The sequence below is a fragment of the Macrotis lagotis genome, chromosome X (assembly GCF_037893015.1).
Source record: "Macrotis lagotis isolate mMagLag1 chromosome X, bilby.v1.9.chrom.fasta, whole genome shotgun sequence".
In the NCBI taxonomy this organism is placed as follows: Eukaryota; Metazoa; Chordata; class Mammalia; order Peramelemorphia; family Peramelidae; genus Macrotis; species Macrotis lagotis.
This window is the reverse complement of record NC_133666.1, coordinates 445563352-445583271: the sequence shown is the minus strand read 5'-3', so window position 1 is coordinate 445583271 and position 19920 is coordinate 445563352.

Sequence of the window (19920 nt, the reverse complement as noted above, 5' to 3'; positions counted from 1 at the left end):
TTTTTCCTCTCTCTACAACCTTCTTTTCAGTCATTGCTCTGTATTGGACCATCCCTATGTTCTTTTTTCCTATCTATTCATTCATTTGCCTTCTTATTTGCCACAAATTCTTCCCTGATTACCATTTTAAATCATCCTTTGCCTCTTCCAAGTGTTGACTGGAACATTATGTCTTTTGCTCTATAAGTCTCAGATGAATGTTCTCCATGTAACACAATGTCTAATTTTTTATTCCATCAATATCATTAGATATTTTCTCTGTTAATTTAGGCAAAATTAATCCAAGTTCCATTTACCATTATTTCTGGATCTAATTTTTCTTTTATCCCTGTATTTTATTTGTGCTTTTCTACTAAATTTCTTTTGATTTTTTATATCTGTCTTAGAGAACTCAGGACTAGAAGAAAAGGATCTGGATTTTCATGATTGATTCATGTCTGTTGTGATATGAAAATCTGGACAGTTGTCTATATCCTCTTCCAGGTAAATCTTCAAGTATCAGCAACTCTCCTCTTGAGGACAGGCATTGATATATATTATATACTGGCTTAATCAGATAGTCTTGAAATATGATCCACTATCTATGTGTGTACTTTGCTAACTTTGCTAATCCACTTGGATCTGTTACCATAGAAGATAATAATACTGCACAGATCTATCCATGATATTCTGAACTTTTATTTATGAAGAATAGTTTATATTTATATTTGATTTTAAATGCTTCCTTTCATTACATTAAGATTAGAAATAACTATCTAAAATTGTTGGTCCTTGATATCAAAACAAAGAAAAACAATTGGAAATAGTAAAGTACTGAGAAAAAAGAAATATATATAATATTTGAGAGTATAAGCATATGTAACATATACTAATAGGGATATATGCATAAATTCATTCTTATAAGAGATGTATGAATATATATATGTATATCAAATACTATATTTAGATGTTTAAATATATGAATATTCATTTTGTATTAAATTATTCAGATCTTTACTTAAGGTATGTAATACAATCTCTTCCAGGACTATGCTGAGGACATGACTGATGCCTTAGAAAAAGTTATGTTATGAAATTGAATATTGTCCCAATATTCTTTATATCTTTTAATAAAGTAAGAGTTGAAAAATTAACTTTTTTCAGCTTATTAGTCAACAAGCATTTGATTATACTTATAATGTGTCAGATACTAAGGTAGAGAAAGCTTGTAATGAGAAGATGAGAATTCTCATAATTGGCCTCATAGCTTGAAAAAATTAATATCAGTGGACACACAACCCTCAGGCCTCTGTGTCCTCTGGTTGCAAATCTCCAGTGACTAGTTAAAAATGAGAAAAGATAAAGACCTCCTCCATCTAATATCATGGCTTTATCACCAAGTCATTTAATTCATATCACCAAGTTAATTAAGTGAGCTTGTATCTGAGTTCTTGGAAGGCTTTACATCTTTTGTGTTTCCTTTCCTGAGTAGGTTACCAAAGAACAATGAATAGCTACCTACCTGGGAAGTGGCATTGTCATTCTGAAAGATATGAAGGTTTGTGAATGGGATTAAGAAGGCATCCATTGGAACAGCAGTATGTCTTACTTGGACCATTGATTGGGCCTTATAGTAACAACAGTGGTTAACAATGGATTGGCACAATATTTCAATATCTGAAGGGCCAGATATGATGTTCTAGTGTAAAGTTACTTATGATAAGAAATTGAAAGTGATTGCCTTGTTTGCAAGGAGCTTCTATTCTACCAGGTCTCACTTGTGGCTAAAGTTTCTTTGTCAGTAACTCAAGGTGCTCATGATCTTATATAACAATTACTATGGAGAAAAATATTGATAAAAAAGGAGTTTTGAAGCACTATAATTTATAAAGAATTATAAGTTTGGGTTAATTTCATTCTGCCACATGCAGCAAATTTGTTATTACTATTTGTCTCTGGAGCAAGAGTTTCTGGGTTGATCCTGGGCTGCATCCTCAGTTTGATTTCTTGAACTGTGGTCCTAGTTCCAATTTTCTTTTTTGTATACTTTTTTTTTGAAAGGCAATGGGGTTAAGTGACTTGTTGAAGTTCACACAGCTAAGTGGAATATTAAGTGTCTGAGGCTGTATTTGAACTCAGGGCCTCCTGACTCCAGGGTGGGTGCTCTATCCACTGCACCACCTAGCTGCTCCCCAATATTCTTTTAGAATCATTTTCAAATATAACTTTTCACTTCTGGTTTCTTGGTATAGTGTTCCATTAATATAATTATTAAAATTATTCATTTGTTTTATTATTCAGTAGGAACTTTATATATATATATATATATATATATATATATATATATATATATATATATCCCTTCTCTCAGTAACAAGACCAGTGTTCTTGCTACCAGTTTTGCCATAGAGTTGTTTAATTTAAATCAGCAGAAGGCCAAGGGACTGGAAAAGAATATATATCTCTTATTAATGTTTACTACTGTCACTCACATAGCAGGGATGCAGATATCAGTAACTATTAAGAAAGATACCTAAAGAAAGTTTAATGTTTTGATAACCAATGAATTAAAAGGTGGGAAGTGATCTTAAGAGAAAAGATTGTCATAAATTTTTGTTTTGAGGAGTCATCATCACTACACACTAAAGAATTAGGTTTGTGTATTTTAGAAATCAAATGGTTAGCAATAATAATAAAAACAGGTACCTGCTGTCTTACCAAAACTTATTTTGATAAATGTGAATGTGTTTAAGTACTTATTAAAAAACTAGTTTTTGACAAGAATATGTTTTTAGGGGTTTTTTTGCAAGGCAATAGGGTTAAATGGCATGCCTAAGACCACACAGCTAGGTACTTATTGAGTGTCTGAGGTCGGATTTGAACTCAGGTACTCCTGAATCCATGGCTGGTGCTCTATCCACTGAGCCCCCTAGCCACCCCAAGAAAATGTTTTCTTAGACAAAAACTGTATTTGGATGAGGCTGAAAGTTTTGACCTCTGCAAAGGCAACATCATTGGGAACACTAATAAGCTACACCTATTCATTTCACAATTATCAAAAAGTTGAGAGGATGAAGTCAAATGAGCTAATTCCTATTAACACATAAAATGACTAAATGATTAAGTCTTGTACTAACATGAAAATGAGCTGAATTTCCCTCTGTTACTTATTTAGGTATAGAGATAGAGGTTGAAACTATGCTTTTATTAATACAGAGAACTCAGTGATGAGGAAACTCTATTTACCAATAAAAGTGGGCACCTTCTGTGCAACTTACAGTTTCAAATAGTCACTGGGAGTCCCCTGACTTTCCTAGGATCACACAACTAGACTTATATTAGAAATCAGACCTGAATGTAGGTCCTCTTGGATCTGAGCCTGCCTCTCCATCCACTAACCAAGCTGCCTCAAATATTAACTATGTAGACACAGATATTTTAAATCATTTATTGAAATTTCCCAACTTATTGCTTTATCAAGGTTAAAGTTATTGTAGCAGCCAGATGGAATCTTAGAATGCAATTTACATGCATCTTTAATAAATGACTAGCCCTCAAACAAAAGATCTGAAAAATATATCAACTCAAAAATACCTATTTTAAATTTTTTATTTCATATTTTTTAAAAAATACATTTTAATTATGATTAGTTCTGTAATGTATACCATATAATATAATTATTTTCCAAGTGGTCATATTGAAGGCCTATTTGAAATATTGGCTGTTTGCCAAAGCATATGGTTTGGTTTAAATCTGAGAGAAATATTGCACAAGTCTAGTTTCAGTGGAAACTATTACCAGGTTCTCTTTCGTAATCTCCTTTGTCAGATTGTGAGACTTTTTTTAAAAATCAGATTTCTGGGTAAAATAATGGCCTTGGGAATAAAAGGAAATGTTTGCTTTCTAATAATATCATCCTTGTGAGCCAATTATTTAAAGTGCTATGAGCAGATGGTTTAATCAGACTACTGGAGCCAGAAGACTAGTCTTATACCCTGACATAGCAGCATGATGATACATTGCTTCATAGATTAAAGAGACTGCTTAGATTGTTGAGTTATGATCTAGAAATCCTGTGGTACTGAAATAGTTACTCTATATTTGGAGGAAACCAGATTGTTGGCGGCTGTTGCTGATTTAGCATGTCTCTCTTCAGGTTTTGCTTTTGCCGTATCTATTTTTGAAGAGGTGAGAGATCATGCTATCTAAAATATTTTCAAAAATCTAAAAGGTCTTATGAGGCAAGTGGGAGCTTCACTTACCCTGGTTTATTCCAATCTGATTACAGACTAGGAATTTTTATTGTTGTGTTTAATTAAAACTTAAAATAATTCTCCTCTTCCCATCCCCATACCTAGCTCCTAATCCTAGGAAGACTAGCTTTGGTTTAGCTCTTTAAAAAAAAAAAGAAAAAAATTGAAAAGGTAGCTAGGTGCTGCAGTGGATAGAGCACCAAACCTGGAGTCAAGAGTGCCTGAGTTCAAATCCCTCCTCAGACACTTAATACTTACTCGGTTTTGTGTGACCTTGGGCAAATTACTTAATCCCATTGTTTTACCAAAAAGACAAAAGAAAACATTTTTCCATATTATTCACGAGAAACACCTATGTACATTATTAAACTAAATGTGCATTCCTTTATATAAGACATGACTACACAAGAAGATTGATATGTATTTAATGGTGTCAGGTTTGAACCAAATTATAATTAGATTATTAGAAAATAGATTGCTAGATTCAAGATTAGTAGTAAACTGATCCCTCCAACTGAAAACACTGATTCCACTACTAAGTTGATACACATATGACCCATTTTCTGTGTGTTCCTATGGTCTGGCAGATGATTACATTACCGAAATGCTTCTTATGTGAATTTGTCATATTTCTGATTCATATCCTAAAAGATAATTGTAATAGCTAGATTCAAATGAATGTAATTTGTTTTAATAAGAAAAGTATAGTCAGAAATCAAAGGCTACATATAAACAGCAAAGTATAACTTTGTATAATAGTATAACAGCAAAGCATAACTTTGTATAACAAAGTATAACAGAACTAAACCATAGTGTATCCCTGCCCTGTATATTAGAAAAATTAATTTTATCCATAATAGTCATGTGAAACCTAGAAATTATGACTTTGGTTATCAAATTTTAGTGAACACAGATAAAATTGCATATATAACCTTCTATTGAATCACTGAAGACGAAATATTATTGTTGTATATAAGGGAAGTACATTGGTTTCATTCATGAAAAGTCCTAAAATAAGTATCTCTGATTCATAAGTTCTGTTTACATTTTCACACAAAAGACCTATGATGCCTACTGTAACAATATTCTAATAAGAGGTCGTTTAATTTTTTGAATTAAATTGAACTCTGAAAATGACCTCAATATTAATTTCTTTTCTAATTTCTTCATAAGACATCTCTTACACTAATTTTTAAAAGCCAAAGAAACCAAAAGAAGACTTTTAATCCATATGGAAATAAACAAGGCCTTTCTCAGTATTTGGTATCTGTGCTCTATCAAAGAGGGCCCTGTAGGTGAAAAATGGGAAAAAGAAATCAGAGGAGTCTTTGAGAGAGTCACAATGAACATAATTAAAGTAAATGGAGAATAAAATTTTAGAGGGGGAAAATGGCAAATAATTGCAACGATTGAGCTTGAGAAAGATAAGAATGAAAACCTTAAGAGTTGAAATAAACATTAAAAGTTATCTAGTTTTGTGATATCAAAGTCATAAAAATAAAATCCACTAAGTTACACATAAGGATCCCTGCAGTCTGTATATTGACTTAGAAAACCATAGCCATGTTATCAATTTTACTTTAATATTATTTATTTTATTAAATAATTTCCGGTTACTTTTAATCCTCATTAATGCACACTAATGTATGCATTTACATGAGGTTAAGGGATATTTTATATGTAAGAAAACAGGTTCAGATAATAATTGGCAGAGGTTATTTTTTTAATTTTAGCTTCAAATCTAAGATTAGTTTTACTACATGATTCTGATATGGTATAGATTTTTGACCTTTTGACAAAAAGAAAAACTTTAAAAGTCAATCTTAGGAAATTGGGGACTAAAGTGGGAATAAGGATTAAACCTATGCATTCACTAGGATAGGAAACTTCCTCTAGCAAGACAGATCTGCATCTCTCTGGTAAATTGTAGTCTTAGAGATATATTGCTGTTGTTTGTACTTTGTTCCCAAAAGGACCAAGAAGTCAGGGAGATGGTGCCATGACAAGCACATGAATTGGATTTAAATGAGGGACAGCTTTGCAAAGTCACCAACCTCCACCCCCCCCAAAGTTATTTGGATCTAAAGACAAGCTATAGATCAGGAAGATTGGGGGTGGTCCAGGATGTACCTGGGAGACCTTGGCCTTTTCAACTAGGGTTTTAACTGCTCTCCGTTTGACTGAGACAGGACATTTTCAGTGACTAGACTAGGTAAGAAAGAAATGAAGCAAGAATGACTTCTTTTCCAAATTAAAAAAAATCATTCTGCATCAGGAGGCCCCTCAGGGTTTCTGGTCAAAAATTGAACAATTACTGTTTACTATCATTCTGAGGCAATGGCCAAGTAGACTTGGCCTGAGACCTGTTGTTGGCTAATCAATGCTTAGGTATCATTCTCCATTTGAGCTTCAAAGTTCTCCTTTGAACAGTAGCTGAACATGATCAATCCTGAGAGATAAGCAAATCCTGCTCTGAAAGGATAGGAAATGGCCTCTTTTCCCCTTTTTCAATAGAGAATTGGGTATAGATTCCCAAATCCAGAGTGGAAAAGACAGGTGTTGTGAGGATACAATAAAGGAATGGGGCAGATCTCATCTCCTATCAGACTGGCAAAGATGAGAAAAAGGGAAAATGATCAATGTGGAGAGGTTGTGGAAGGATTGGGGCATTGATGCATTGCTGGTGGGGTTGTAAAGGGATCCAATCATTCTGGAGAGCAATATGGAATTTTTGTCCAAAAAGCAATAAAACTGTTCATCCCCTTTCACCTAGCAATTCCAATTCTAGGACTATATCCAGAAGAAATTATTAAAAAAGGGAAAAGTCCTACATGTTCCAAAATATTCATAGCAACTCTTTTTTGTAGTTGCAAAGAACTGGAAATTGAGGGGATGCCCTTCAATTGGGGAATGGCTAAACAAATTATCGTACATGAATATTATGAAATATTATTGTTCTATCAGAAAACATGGCTTACAGGATCTGATGCTGAGTGAAGGGAGTAGAACAAAGAGAACAAGGAACACATCAACAACATTATGCGACAAGCAGCCTTGATGGAAGCAGCTCCTCTCAACAGTTCCGAGAACTAGGACAACTGTATTAGACCAGTTATGGACAATGTTATCACCATCCAGAGCAAGAAAAACAAAACAAAACAAAACAAAACAAAACAAAACACACACACACACAACCCTTCAGAGTCTGATGAACACTTTATAAAATTATCTCTTTCCCTTAATCTTAATTCTTCTTACTGAAAATAACTAATCTGTAAAGTTATTTATCAAAATATGCATGCACAATGCTAACCTGGCTGTTTACCACTGAGGGGAGGGGGGGTGGGAAGGGAGGGTGGATGGAAATTTTGTACCTTAAAAATATACATGTGCATATGTATGATAATAAATAATAAAACTTTAAAAAATGTAATTTTTACTGATTCTGGAGAACTGGGTGGGAGTACCAAGGAGAGTTGTCTATTCTTTGTGATGGGCAGGACTTCCCTGGAATAGGTTGGCCCACAGTGAATGGCTGTAGATTGGAAAGCTTCAAGGCCATGGTGATATCCAATAAGACTGAACTCTAGGGAGTGCACTAATAGCAGAACAGCTAAGACCTTTGAGTGACATACTGACATAGTCCAAATGTTGAAGCTTATTGACAATTGTATCTTACTGATGAGTAGCTCAAAGATAATAGGTTTGGAGGGAAAGGCTGTACTGATGATTAGTTCATCAAGAGATATGTTTGGGTATATTGTGTTGTCACATTCTATTGCCAGATATCACATGCTGGTGCTTTGCCCAGCAGCAGCCCAACTATCTCCAATAGTCCTGTTTCCTATCAATCAGGTCATGGAGTGGAATAGCACTGAGAAAGGGAAGTGAGAAAAATGTTTCAAACAACATATCTCTATGATATAATAAACATAACTGTGCAAATCACACCACCAATCAATTACCTAGTTGACATGGTCCTCCTCAGTACTGAAGGATGTCTAGAACCTAGGGATCTGAGATGATAAGGAGCAGGTCCAGGCTTATATGGTCAGATTGTTTCAGAGCGAGGATCTGAATTGTGCTCTTATGTGCATTGAAGCTTTCTCTGTTTCCTCTTTACTACCTTGCTTCTTAGACTTTCCACAATATTCTCCATATTCCTTTTAATCATCCAGTTAACTTTCTTATGGAACATATGTGACCATAGCATTCCCCTTTCCCTAACCCTTTTCAATAGGTCCTCATAGAATAGGAACAAATTTAGTATTTTGTGGCTTTAAAACTATCCATAATATGGCCTCTCAATACCATTTTACTTACATTTTACTTCCCTCCAAATACTTAGCTTCATACTTCATTAAGTGTCACAGTTGATAGAGTGCAAGGCTGGGAAAACTTGAATGCAAATATGACCTTAGACCTTCCTTGGCTATGTGACTCTGGGCAAATCACTTAGACTCTGTTTACCCTTAACATCCCCATCAGTAAGATGGTTTTGATAATAGAACCTACTTCTTAGGGTTATTTTGAGAATCAAATGAGAATTATTATATATCATTTAGCATAGTATTTGGCACAAAATAAGTGCTATATTATTATTATTATTTAAATCTTCAATGGTTGCATAGATAGATTACCTATTGGTAGCAATCCTTTCTACTCTCTCCTATGGACTTTGTTGTTTCTCTTTGAAGTCACTAATGAAAAGAGACATTTTTGAGTAAGTACAAATCTAAGAGCAATTCATCGTATCATGAAGCATTTAATAATCTCATAAAATCTAGAACTTTTAATTGTGGGAAGTGCATTTGAGATTATCCAATACAACTCCTTCATTTAGAAATGAGGTTGTTATACTTCAAAGGATTTGTTATTTGCTCAAGGTCATCCAGCCTGGAAGTGGAAAAGCCCTTACTCAAAGGATCAAAGATCTAGAGTTGGAACAACATTCAGAGGTCAGCTAATCATTTTTTAAAACTTTTACAACTAAGGAAACTGAAGTGCAGGAAGATTAAATGACATTCAAGATCACTGGTGTAATGAGTGATAGGTGATTTTTTTTTAACTTAAGTCCTCTTCCTTTTCTCATACCAGTTTTCTTTTTTTTCCATGTGTTTCCAAGTTATTTCTGTGATATTTCCAAATTTATTTCAATTTTTGGATGTATATTTTTATTAAGAGGAAGACTAAAATGTAGAGCTCCTAATTTTTATTTTCACAATCAGTGACAAATAGCAATAAATCTTTTGATTATTTGTTCTTTGCATTTATCAATAATTTATCAATAATCTTTATATTAAATTTGTACAGAGAGATTTTTCTGCAAGCCCAAATTTTATCTTTGTTAACGTCTTCCTTTTGGTTTTTGATTATTGATTTGTGTTTAGTTCCACAAAGCAATTCAAATGAGAAGTAACATGATGAAAATATATAAGCAATGAAGAAAAAAAGAGGTAATATTAAAAAAGGAAAAGTTTTTTTTAATGTATGTAACTCTATTCTCTCATGAATTCTATTGGCAGTCTGTTAAACTCACTAGACTCCTCAGAATAATGTTTTTAAATGTATAAAATAAACTATAATCACAAAGGAGATCAATTTATATATATATATATATATATATATATATATATATTTTCTCAATCCAAATTTACACTCCTTGAAATCTATTTAAAGTCTTCCTTGATTGGAACATGGGCTGGTGCAAGGGCCCCAGGTTAAGAAAGCCTAATAAAAAGAAAAGAACACTGAAGTAGGAGTCAGAAGATCTGCTTTCCAGTTACTCATTATTTATACAACTTTGTTCAAATCTAATACTTTCTAATACTGTTTCTAATACTGTTGATTTATCCCATCTGCTAAGACTATTTTAACAGTGTAAGAGCACTGTGTATGCCACAACTTCTTGAAGTCACAAGTTAGAGTTGAGTGAAAGGTGAACACCAAAGGTGGACGGTTCAGAAAAGGGTTTGGCAAGCTCTCACTCTGGAGTGCATCAAACCCATAGGTAAGCATAGGTTTGCCCCAAGAATATGAATACATTCCCTGTCAGAATGGACAGTTGATGACAACTTGTTCCAATGACCATGAGCACTTAGAACTTTGTCAGACATTAAAATGGTTGTTTACTGTGTCCTGTCAATTATCATGACTTTGTCTTGGTACTGGACTTTAATGACTTTGGAAGAGAGAATAAGTTTAAAATTTTTGTGCAACTCTGCCTCACTTAAATCCAACTCAATCACAAGTCAATAAAAAGGATGACAATAACTCAGTTTCCCCACCTGTAAAAATGACTTTTTCGTCCCACTGAAGCTTTAAATCAATATGATCCTATGATTCTAGTTTTGAATAACTATTCTCTTTCCTTTATACCATGCCCATTGATAGTTTAAAAGAAGGGTTTTGTGTTGGAAGAGAGCTCTCTAAAGAGGAAAAGTGCCAGGGAATTCTGCCCTGAAAATTTAACTAGGACATCTGTTTGGGATCACATCTATCTTGAAATGTACACCTGCAGTCAATTTATAGTCTCAAACCTCTAACCATGAAGAATCTGGTCTAGACCCTTCTCTGACCACTTTTCCCTTCCCTATTACCTTTATTTTAGTGATTGAAGATGGTTTCCAACTTGCTTTCAATGACTTTTAAATTGTTTAAGTTGTTCTAGTTATGTTAAAAATTTCATTATCTTGTGCTCTTAGTTCTTTGGCTTTTAGCTTTATGCCCACAGTGGCCTTTTAGTTGTTTGAGCTGGGTTTTACCTTTTGCTTTTAGGGCTTTTGTCTATAATTGCTTTTTAATATTTTAAGACTGTTGTTCTTGTTTTTAATTTCTTGGAATGTTGTTGGAGCAAAATGGCAATTTCTTAAATATGACTCCTGGCTTGGGTATAATGCCAGTAAGATTAGGAAAGGAAGTAGGAGGGGACTTGAGTTCAAGGCCTAAATCACCTATTAACTCTCAATGTGACCTCTATAAAGGAACAAAACTTTTCTAGTTCTCTCTTTTTTTCATTTATGCAATGAAAATATTGAGCTAGGCTGTCCTCTTGACCTCTGTGATTCTAAAATCTGCCTATGTGCCTATAATGGCACTTCTTCTAATAGTCCATTAAAGTTTTACTTGTATACTGAAGAAAATAAATGGAAAATGGATAAAAGAGATCTTTAGACTGGGATAAAGGAAACCTGGTTTTTCTTACCTATATTGATTCTAGTGACAAATGTTATTTTAGTCTTTACTTTGGATCACAGGCTAGTAATCATCAAAATATCCTGAATACAGGGATTTGATCTACATTCTGCAATCTCTTTATTGTTGATGGATTTAATACCATAGTTATAGAACAAGAGAGATTAATCAGATCAGAATTTAATGAATATTCATCCATCAAAAGGGAAGAAAAAAATTAGAGAAGGAAGTTATCAAAGAAGAAGCTCCAAACTGGTCATAAGACCATAAAAGTTTGAGTTTTAATTAAGACTTTGAAATTACAGAGAAAGCAGAAGAATTTTTTTCCGTTCTTTAAAATATGTTTAAGGGGGCAGCTAGGTGGTACAGTGGATATAGTGGATAGTGTGGATAGCCCTGGAGTCAGGAAGACCTGAGATCAAATTCAACCTCAGACACCTAATACTTACTTAGTTGTGTGCTTTTTGGAAAGTCACTTAACCCCAGTGCATTGCAAAAACCAAATAATAACTATTTTTAAAATTCATAATACATTATTTACTTTGTGCTTTAGTAGCACTTATATTCATACCTTCTAAATCACAGGATTTCCTTCTTATAATGTCTCAATGGCAACCTAATCCAGCCTGTGTCAGTAATATATTCTCCTATAAAATATAATCAACAGATGGTCATACAAAGTTTTGTTTAAAATCCTTTTCTACCTCCTGAGGTAATTCATTCTAATTTTAGATATCTCTAATTGTAAAGTAGCTCAATATCACATTGTTTCTACCATTATACTAGTAGGCCTTGAATGCTAAAGTAGAAAATACATTAAATATAGACCTTATCTTTTAAAACATCAGGTATTCAAAATTTTGGAATAATTAAAAAATGTATAAGAAAGAATGAGGATTCCAGAGAGCAATCATATGGTTCCTTTTGTAAAGTATTTTTTCTTTTCTTTTCTTTTCTTTTTGCTAGGCAAAGGGGTTAAGTGGCTTGCCCAAGACCACACAGCTAGGTAACTATTAAGTGTCTGAGGCCAGATTTGAACTTAGGTATTCCTGACTCCAGGGCTCGTACTCTATCTACTGTACTACCTAGCCACCCCTGATCATATAGTTTTGATCAGGAGTTTTCATTATAAAAAAAGTTCATTGGGATTTCTGATTACAAATCTCCTTAGGACAACACCTACAAATTTTAACAACTCTATGGTGCTAACAAAAATAGGTCCAAATCCCTTTTGAAGACTCCACATGCACACATGTTTATGTGTATATGCACATCTTTGCATATGCATATACATACATATATTTCTATCTATACATACCTTTCTTTTGAGGTTTGAGAGCTCCTCACAAAATCATCATGCTTGCAATCTGGATATTTCTCTACCCCATACTTTCTTTTCTATATTGTTTTCCTTATTAAACTATAAACTCTTTGAGAGCAATGAATACATTTTGCCTTTTTATGTCTGTATAAACTAGCCTTAACACAATGCCTGAGACACAGTAAACATTTAAAAAATTTTTACTGACATGTATATATATATATATATATATATATATATATATATACATATATATGATCTAAAGAGATTATTTGATTGTTCCTGCTGCAAAATTACCTAATCTATACTGTAAAAATCTTCTCATTATGTGGATTGGATTTAATTTGTTCATGTGTACACATTTTGAGTCTGAATCTGAAGTGTCTTTTCTTTCACTGAAATCAAATACTTATTTCTTAAATCCCAAGGTAAATCTAGAGGTTCAGGAATGTTCACTATAATTGCCTACCTGAGGTAAAGTTTTTACACATGTAAAAGCTGTTTTGTTTCAACCTGAATCTGAAATGAACAACATCTTTCACAAACTCATAAGCCTCTGAACATATTGAACTATTATGTACTAAGGCTGCATGCTTAAAAAGGTTTCACTAGCTTGAGGTTCCTTCTACCTAAGTTTCCTTTAATCTGTGGAAAATAATCAATAAAGAAATGCTGATCCTCACATTTATGGGAATTTTTGCCTTCTGAAAGGTTAACCCTCTACACACCAAATAACACAGAAATTACTCACATGAAATATATTTTGAATAGTATTTACGACAAAACTCAAAATTTCATTTTATTTAAAGGAAAGTTGCCTATGCTTTTCCAACTTGCCTTAATGTGGAGGCAGTTGCATGGGATACCTTCTTTTTTCATGGTTTGACTTAAAGTCAAAAAGCTCATGACCCAACCCACCCAGCATGCTATCTGGAATCAGCACCAACTCTTCAATCCTAATGCATTTCAGAGTGAATTTTGTTGAATACATTACTGAACTAATGAGACATGCCAAGGGGTTAAGGTTTGAACAAGTACTTAATCTTTTTAATGAAAGAGACTGCATGAAAACATTCCCCAAAATAGACACAATAAACAATCCTGTGTGTCCTAATTAGAATGAAAATAAAAAGAAATGGGTAAATATCACAACTTGTTATTTGCATGAATTCTGATAACAACATTTAAGTTTCCAGAAACCTTGGAATTGCTTACAATTGACCATCATTTTCTTTTCAGGTTCATAAATGTTACCTGGATAACATCCAGAGTAGTTAAAGTCGCACATTATAACATCTCTTAATTTTAATGTGTATTTATGCCTGCCCAAGAAATCTTCTCTAAGTATGGACTTTAAATTTGTGTAAACTTTACATGAGCTCACATTTTTTGGTAACTGAGAATTTGTATTTTATCTGCTGGTAGTCTTCAAAATACTTAATATCTACTTAATTAGAGGATTTAATAAGGAGGACTGGGCTACTAGACATTTTTTTAAATGTATATTGTATGCATGTACATATATATGTGTCCATATAAGGATTAAATAAAATTTTATTTATTTGGGCTATTACAATCTATAATACCTATTGAAAAAGTAGATGAAGGTTGAAAAAAGTGAAAGCAGATACTTGAATTAAAATTGTCAATGAAGAAATGGGATTGGCTCATTTCAGCACTAATCTTTATAAGAGAGGAGCCAGATGGTATGCTTAACTATTCTGATGGCCACCACACCTGCATTTAATGGATTCTTTTAAAGAAAAAAAAATGAGGACTCTGAAGGTTTAAACTAAAGAAATCTAAAAAAACTGGGATAGAGATGCAGACATTAATATTGTACACTCTCTTAAAGTTCTTCAAATTTAATTGACTAATTATTAGGTATCATTATTTTTGATTAATGATACCATAATACTGTGACACAGTATGCACTGGAGTAACACTAATCTATTCTCTCATTTTTCACACCATCTGCTTGAGTTTAATATTTAGAGTGTCTTGTAACTGAATCTACTCCAGACATCACCATGGTATTTAACAAACCACAACTGTGTAATTCAATTTCCCTTCCAAGGAACTCTAGAATCTGCTGTAAATCTGTCTAATGAAGTGCTACATTCTAAATGTGTCATTATTGTAAAAGGTATTCAGACCACCTCACAGTTCTGGAGCCTGTGAAGCAAATTTTTCTAAAAGTAATAAAAAGTAGGGAAATTAATATGATTAAAGTGAAAAAAGTTATAGGTAAAACCATTGAAGTAGAGTTTTCATAGAATCAGAGATTTAGAGCTTTAAGGACATTTAAAGCAATTTATTGTTAACCCCTGTCCGCTTTACAAATTAGGGAAATAATGAGAGGAGACTTACTCATGTAATATAGGTAGAAAAATAGGGCATTTGCTTTTGCACTCAAGTCAACTGATCTCCAATGATGTACTCTTTTAAATCTCTGAGAAAGTAGTTCTTTATTTTGTTACAGTATAAAACAATGCTAACACCAGAAGGGAGTATTTCCTTTATAGTCATTAATTTTTTTCAAGATATATTTTATAGAAAATTTTTGTCTTCATATAACAATCATTTCTGGAGAAAAAAGACAGCAAAAATTTCTTAACTCTTACTTACTTACTTACTCTTACTTTCCCCTTGAATAAAAATAGAAGTCAGTTAACAAATAGTAATTAAATATCTGCTCATAACATACACTGGCAAATAAGTATTCAAATAACCCAATAAAGTAAGCATATTTTAACCTGTCATGAGGAGGAAGATGTGATTTATTATCTATTTTCCAATAACTGGATTTTCAGTCATTCATATTTCTACCTCAAAAAATTGCATTACTTTCTTTATAGTTCTCTTTTTGCATAATATTGTTTTGGTTCTCATTTCACTATGTATTAGTTCATGAAAATCTATGATTTTCTGAGTATTTAATATTCACCATTTCTAACTACATAATAATTGATGCACAATTAATTGATGTTTATTCATTTAAGAAAACCAGTTCTCTATTGTCACAGATTTATTTATAATATTAGTATACACAGTAATGGATGTGTGTGTATGATTTATATGTTTATATGTTCAGTAGTGGTACTTATTGGACAAAAAAAGTATTTGACTTAAATCATTTATATTCCAGAATTCCAAACTGACATGCCGAATCATTGAAACAATTCACAGCTCCATTATTATTGTGGCTGTCTTCTTATAGTACCTTGAAAATTGACTTTGCCTCTTATTTTACAGAGGAAATTGAAGTCAATTGATGTGAACTACCTCTTTTCCCTTTCTCTTCCTACCAAAACCTTTGACTTATCCACAATTCTTTTAATCTTTTGCCTAGTTTTTGATGAAGATAGACCCTTTCTTTTTTTCAAGTAGTTCAACCCTTTACAATTCCTATCTGATACCCTCTAAAGCAAATTTGCAAATCTCTCTCTCTCTCTCTCTCTCTCTCTCTCTCTCTCTCTCACACACACACACACACACACACACACACACACACACACACACACACACACAAACAGAGACACTTTCTCTTCCGCCTCCTATTTCTCTCTCTAAAAGGTATATATATGCATATATACAAGTATATAAACATACATATTCACACATATATGAAGAACAATAGTCTCTTAATTTATGTTTGATATTATGTTTTTAACATTTCTAATTCCAATTTGTAATTCTCCATTCCAAGAAATATTGTTTTTTCCTCCTTTTTTCTCTAGAATATTCTAAATCTTCTTTCAGAAATATCTACAGAAGGAGGGAAGTAAGTACTCTATAGTCAAGACTGCACAGTTTAATCCTGGTTTTCCCTGGTAGATATTTTGCTCCTTAGATTATTTTGGCTATGTATGTGAGTATGTATATATAATAAATTGTGATCAAATCAATTTTGCCTTTGGCAACTCAATGTGATGTGTAAATCTATTCTTTTCTATTTTAGATTTAGAAGTTCTCCTTTTGTATTTCTATTTCTAATGCTTAGTATAAATCTTTTTTCATTCAATTTCCTTCCTTCCTTCCTTCCTTCCTTCCTTCCTTTCCTTCCCTTCCTTCCTTCCTTCCTTTATCTCTTCCCTCCCTCTCTCTCTCCCCATTTCTGTTTTCTGTTACTTTAAAGTAAAATCGGTGATGACATTTCAAACTCTCAAGTAGTGAAGGTAGCTATTTTGCTGACTACATCAAGAATACTGTGAAAAGTCGCATGGTTCATGAATTTCTCCTTTACTTTTTCCAATCCCTCTCATCTGTGGTTTCTCCTTTCTGACACAGACTTTCTTTACTCTCTAAAGTAAAAGCAGAAGGCTAGTTTTGGAATTATCAGGGAAGGATGCCTTATTATTCTGCAGAGTAAAGATGGAATGTTTTTACAATTTAAGCACTTCTCTTTCTCCTTCTTCAGTTGGCCAGGGATTTCCTCTTTGAGGTTAGTTTTTATAATTTCCTTCTGCATATCCTTGCTATAATTGCTTCATTTGGACACATGTTTCTAGCTGAAATGGTGGAGGGATATTTGAACCTTAGATTACCTCTGCTGTCTTTCCAGGTCCACATCCTTTACTCTGAAATAAATCTTTTACTTGTTAAATCATTCATAAATATATTTCTAATTATTCATTAGATAAAGAAAAAAGTCACAGCATAACTATTACTTTATTCTATGAGAAGTAATATGGTAGAAGAAAATTTGTTTTAAATCTCTTGACATTAGTATAAAACTATAGTTGTGAGCAGACTGTGTAGAATTTCAAATAGCCGATGTGATTGGCATCTTTATTAGTTTTAAGTGTGTTTGACCTCATAATAACTTGCTGTATAATCAGGAAGTATGTTCCCCTGTGAAAAGAATCTCCTGGGTCCCGTTTATTACATCAGCAGAAAAATCCACTAAATCCATAGGTTCTTCAGAAAAGTTTACCTACCTCTGATTAAAAAAGTCATTTAATTCTTATACACAGCAATCAATATTTGGGTCCACTAGGTCCCATTCCTTAAATCATTTCTTCCAGGACTTGCTGTACTTAAATAGATTTTGTAATATCATTGATAATGATACTTCAGCTATCATTGTGAATCAGTTTTCTAACAAGTAGAATAACTTTAAATATGTATGCATTCACAGGATTGTGGTAACTCAAATGCTTTGTACTTTTTAAAGTTCTTTATAAGTGTAAGCTATTACTAGAATTATCTCAAAGTTGGCCAAGTCCTTCTATTCTGTAAATGTCATTCTGGAAATCTTTCTGGAGGTTTGTCCAGATGACAAGATATCTTCCTTTCAATCTTTAAATTTTGAGGCAGATTGGGGGTAATTCTTAAGGTTTTCTTTCTTTGTAATGTAATAAACCTTAAGATTTAGAGTAGCAAGATGTTTTAAGTGTTTTCCCAAACTCACAGACTGTGATGGGCTCACCTCCTTTTCTAATCACATATACTTAATGATATCTTTTCATTGATTTGTCAACTATTATTTTTTGTACACAATATACAAATATCTACTAACCCCCCCCCAATTGCTTTACAATTCTTAATCATTTAGACTTTGTTGTTTCAAAGCTTAAATCCAGGTAGCAACACCAGAATAATATTGCCATTACCAAAGATAAATGTGACAATGAGATGATTGTAAACATCCAAATATTTTATTGAATATAATCTCAGATGGAAAAAAGAAAAGAATTTTAATAAATAAGATTTTTATTAATTTTATTGAATATAATCTTTTAGATACTAACTGTATGAACCCAGGCAAGTCAATTAATCCCCTGCTAGTCTCAGTTTACTCATATGTAAAATGGGAATAATGATAACACCTACCTCCCAAGGTTGTTATGGGGATCAGATAAAATTGTTAAATACTTAACATAATACCTAGCACATAACAATTGCTGTATAAATATTAACTATTACTAACTATTATTATTTCTTTCTTAAACTTTTAATGCAGTTTATTTATTTGTGGTACCTGTCTAAGATATCTTTAGTGACACACTAAGTTGGTATATTTCCTATTCAACTTCATGTCAGAATCTGAGTAAAGCATGTTTTCTTTGATCTTAGGTTTTTGTTGTGTTGTTTGCTTGTTTGTTTCTTGTGTGGTTGAATAGGTTGTTTTTTCTAGATAACCCCATGAATAAGAAATATTAGTATTTATATTCCATGTAGAATGTCTTCTATCACATTTGAGGACATTATAAGTAAGTGTACATCTCTGGGTTTTTTTTTTTCTCACCTTCTTTTTTTCTCTTTTACTGGTTGACAATGGGTTGATTGTTCTTGGTTCAGCTTTGTATGACCCTACTCCCTCATTTCCATTCCCCGACATTCTTTCTCTGTGGTTATTTCTCTCAAGGAATTTTACATGATTTTTACATATGCAAGTACAATACCTTAATGAGATCTTTATGGTATTTTTACCCTACTAAATTCAATATGTAATTTGTGACCAACAAACAATTAATATGATTAGATTTTATATAATTTGCAGATTGCAAAATATGAAGATATTTTCTGCTATAGAAAATCATTTGCAGATGCCTCCCTTTTTTCTATTTAATGTTTTCATCTTGAATTCCCTCAATTAATATATAGTTCATTCTTGCTGAGATTTTATAGAGATGAGAAAGTAGGCATATGCTGAGTTGTTGCTGATCTCTTCACAGTGGATTTTTTGTGTGTGTGGTAAAAGTGCCATCTGTTATCTTTTCCATTCTCTGGGGATATTTCCCTCTTTGAGATAGCTTGAAAATCAATCTCTGAGCCTTTAAAATTGTGTTATCACTGGCAAAGATTTTTTCTACTTGCATTTGGTCAGGACCAGTTACTCTATCCAGCTTCATTTTCTTAAATGCCATTTCCACTTTTTTTTACACAGTGCACTCTTTCATGTATATGTATATATATATGTGTATATATATACATATAAATATAATTTAAAAGAAATAATCAAATTCTAACTAAACTTACCCTTCCATTAGACTAAGATATTTCCTTGATTCCTCCTATACTGTTAGAAAATACATTTTAAATAATGGACCACATCTTAATCAAACATCTATAACCTGTAGAAAAGTTGATTTTATCATACCATCTTCCTTTATTTTTCCTCCATTTTTTCCTCTCTTCCTTCCTTCCTTTCTTCTTTGTTTCCTTTCC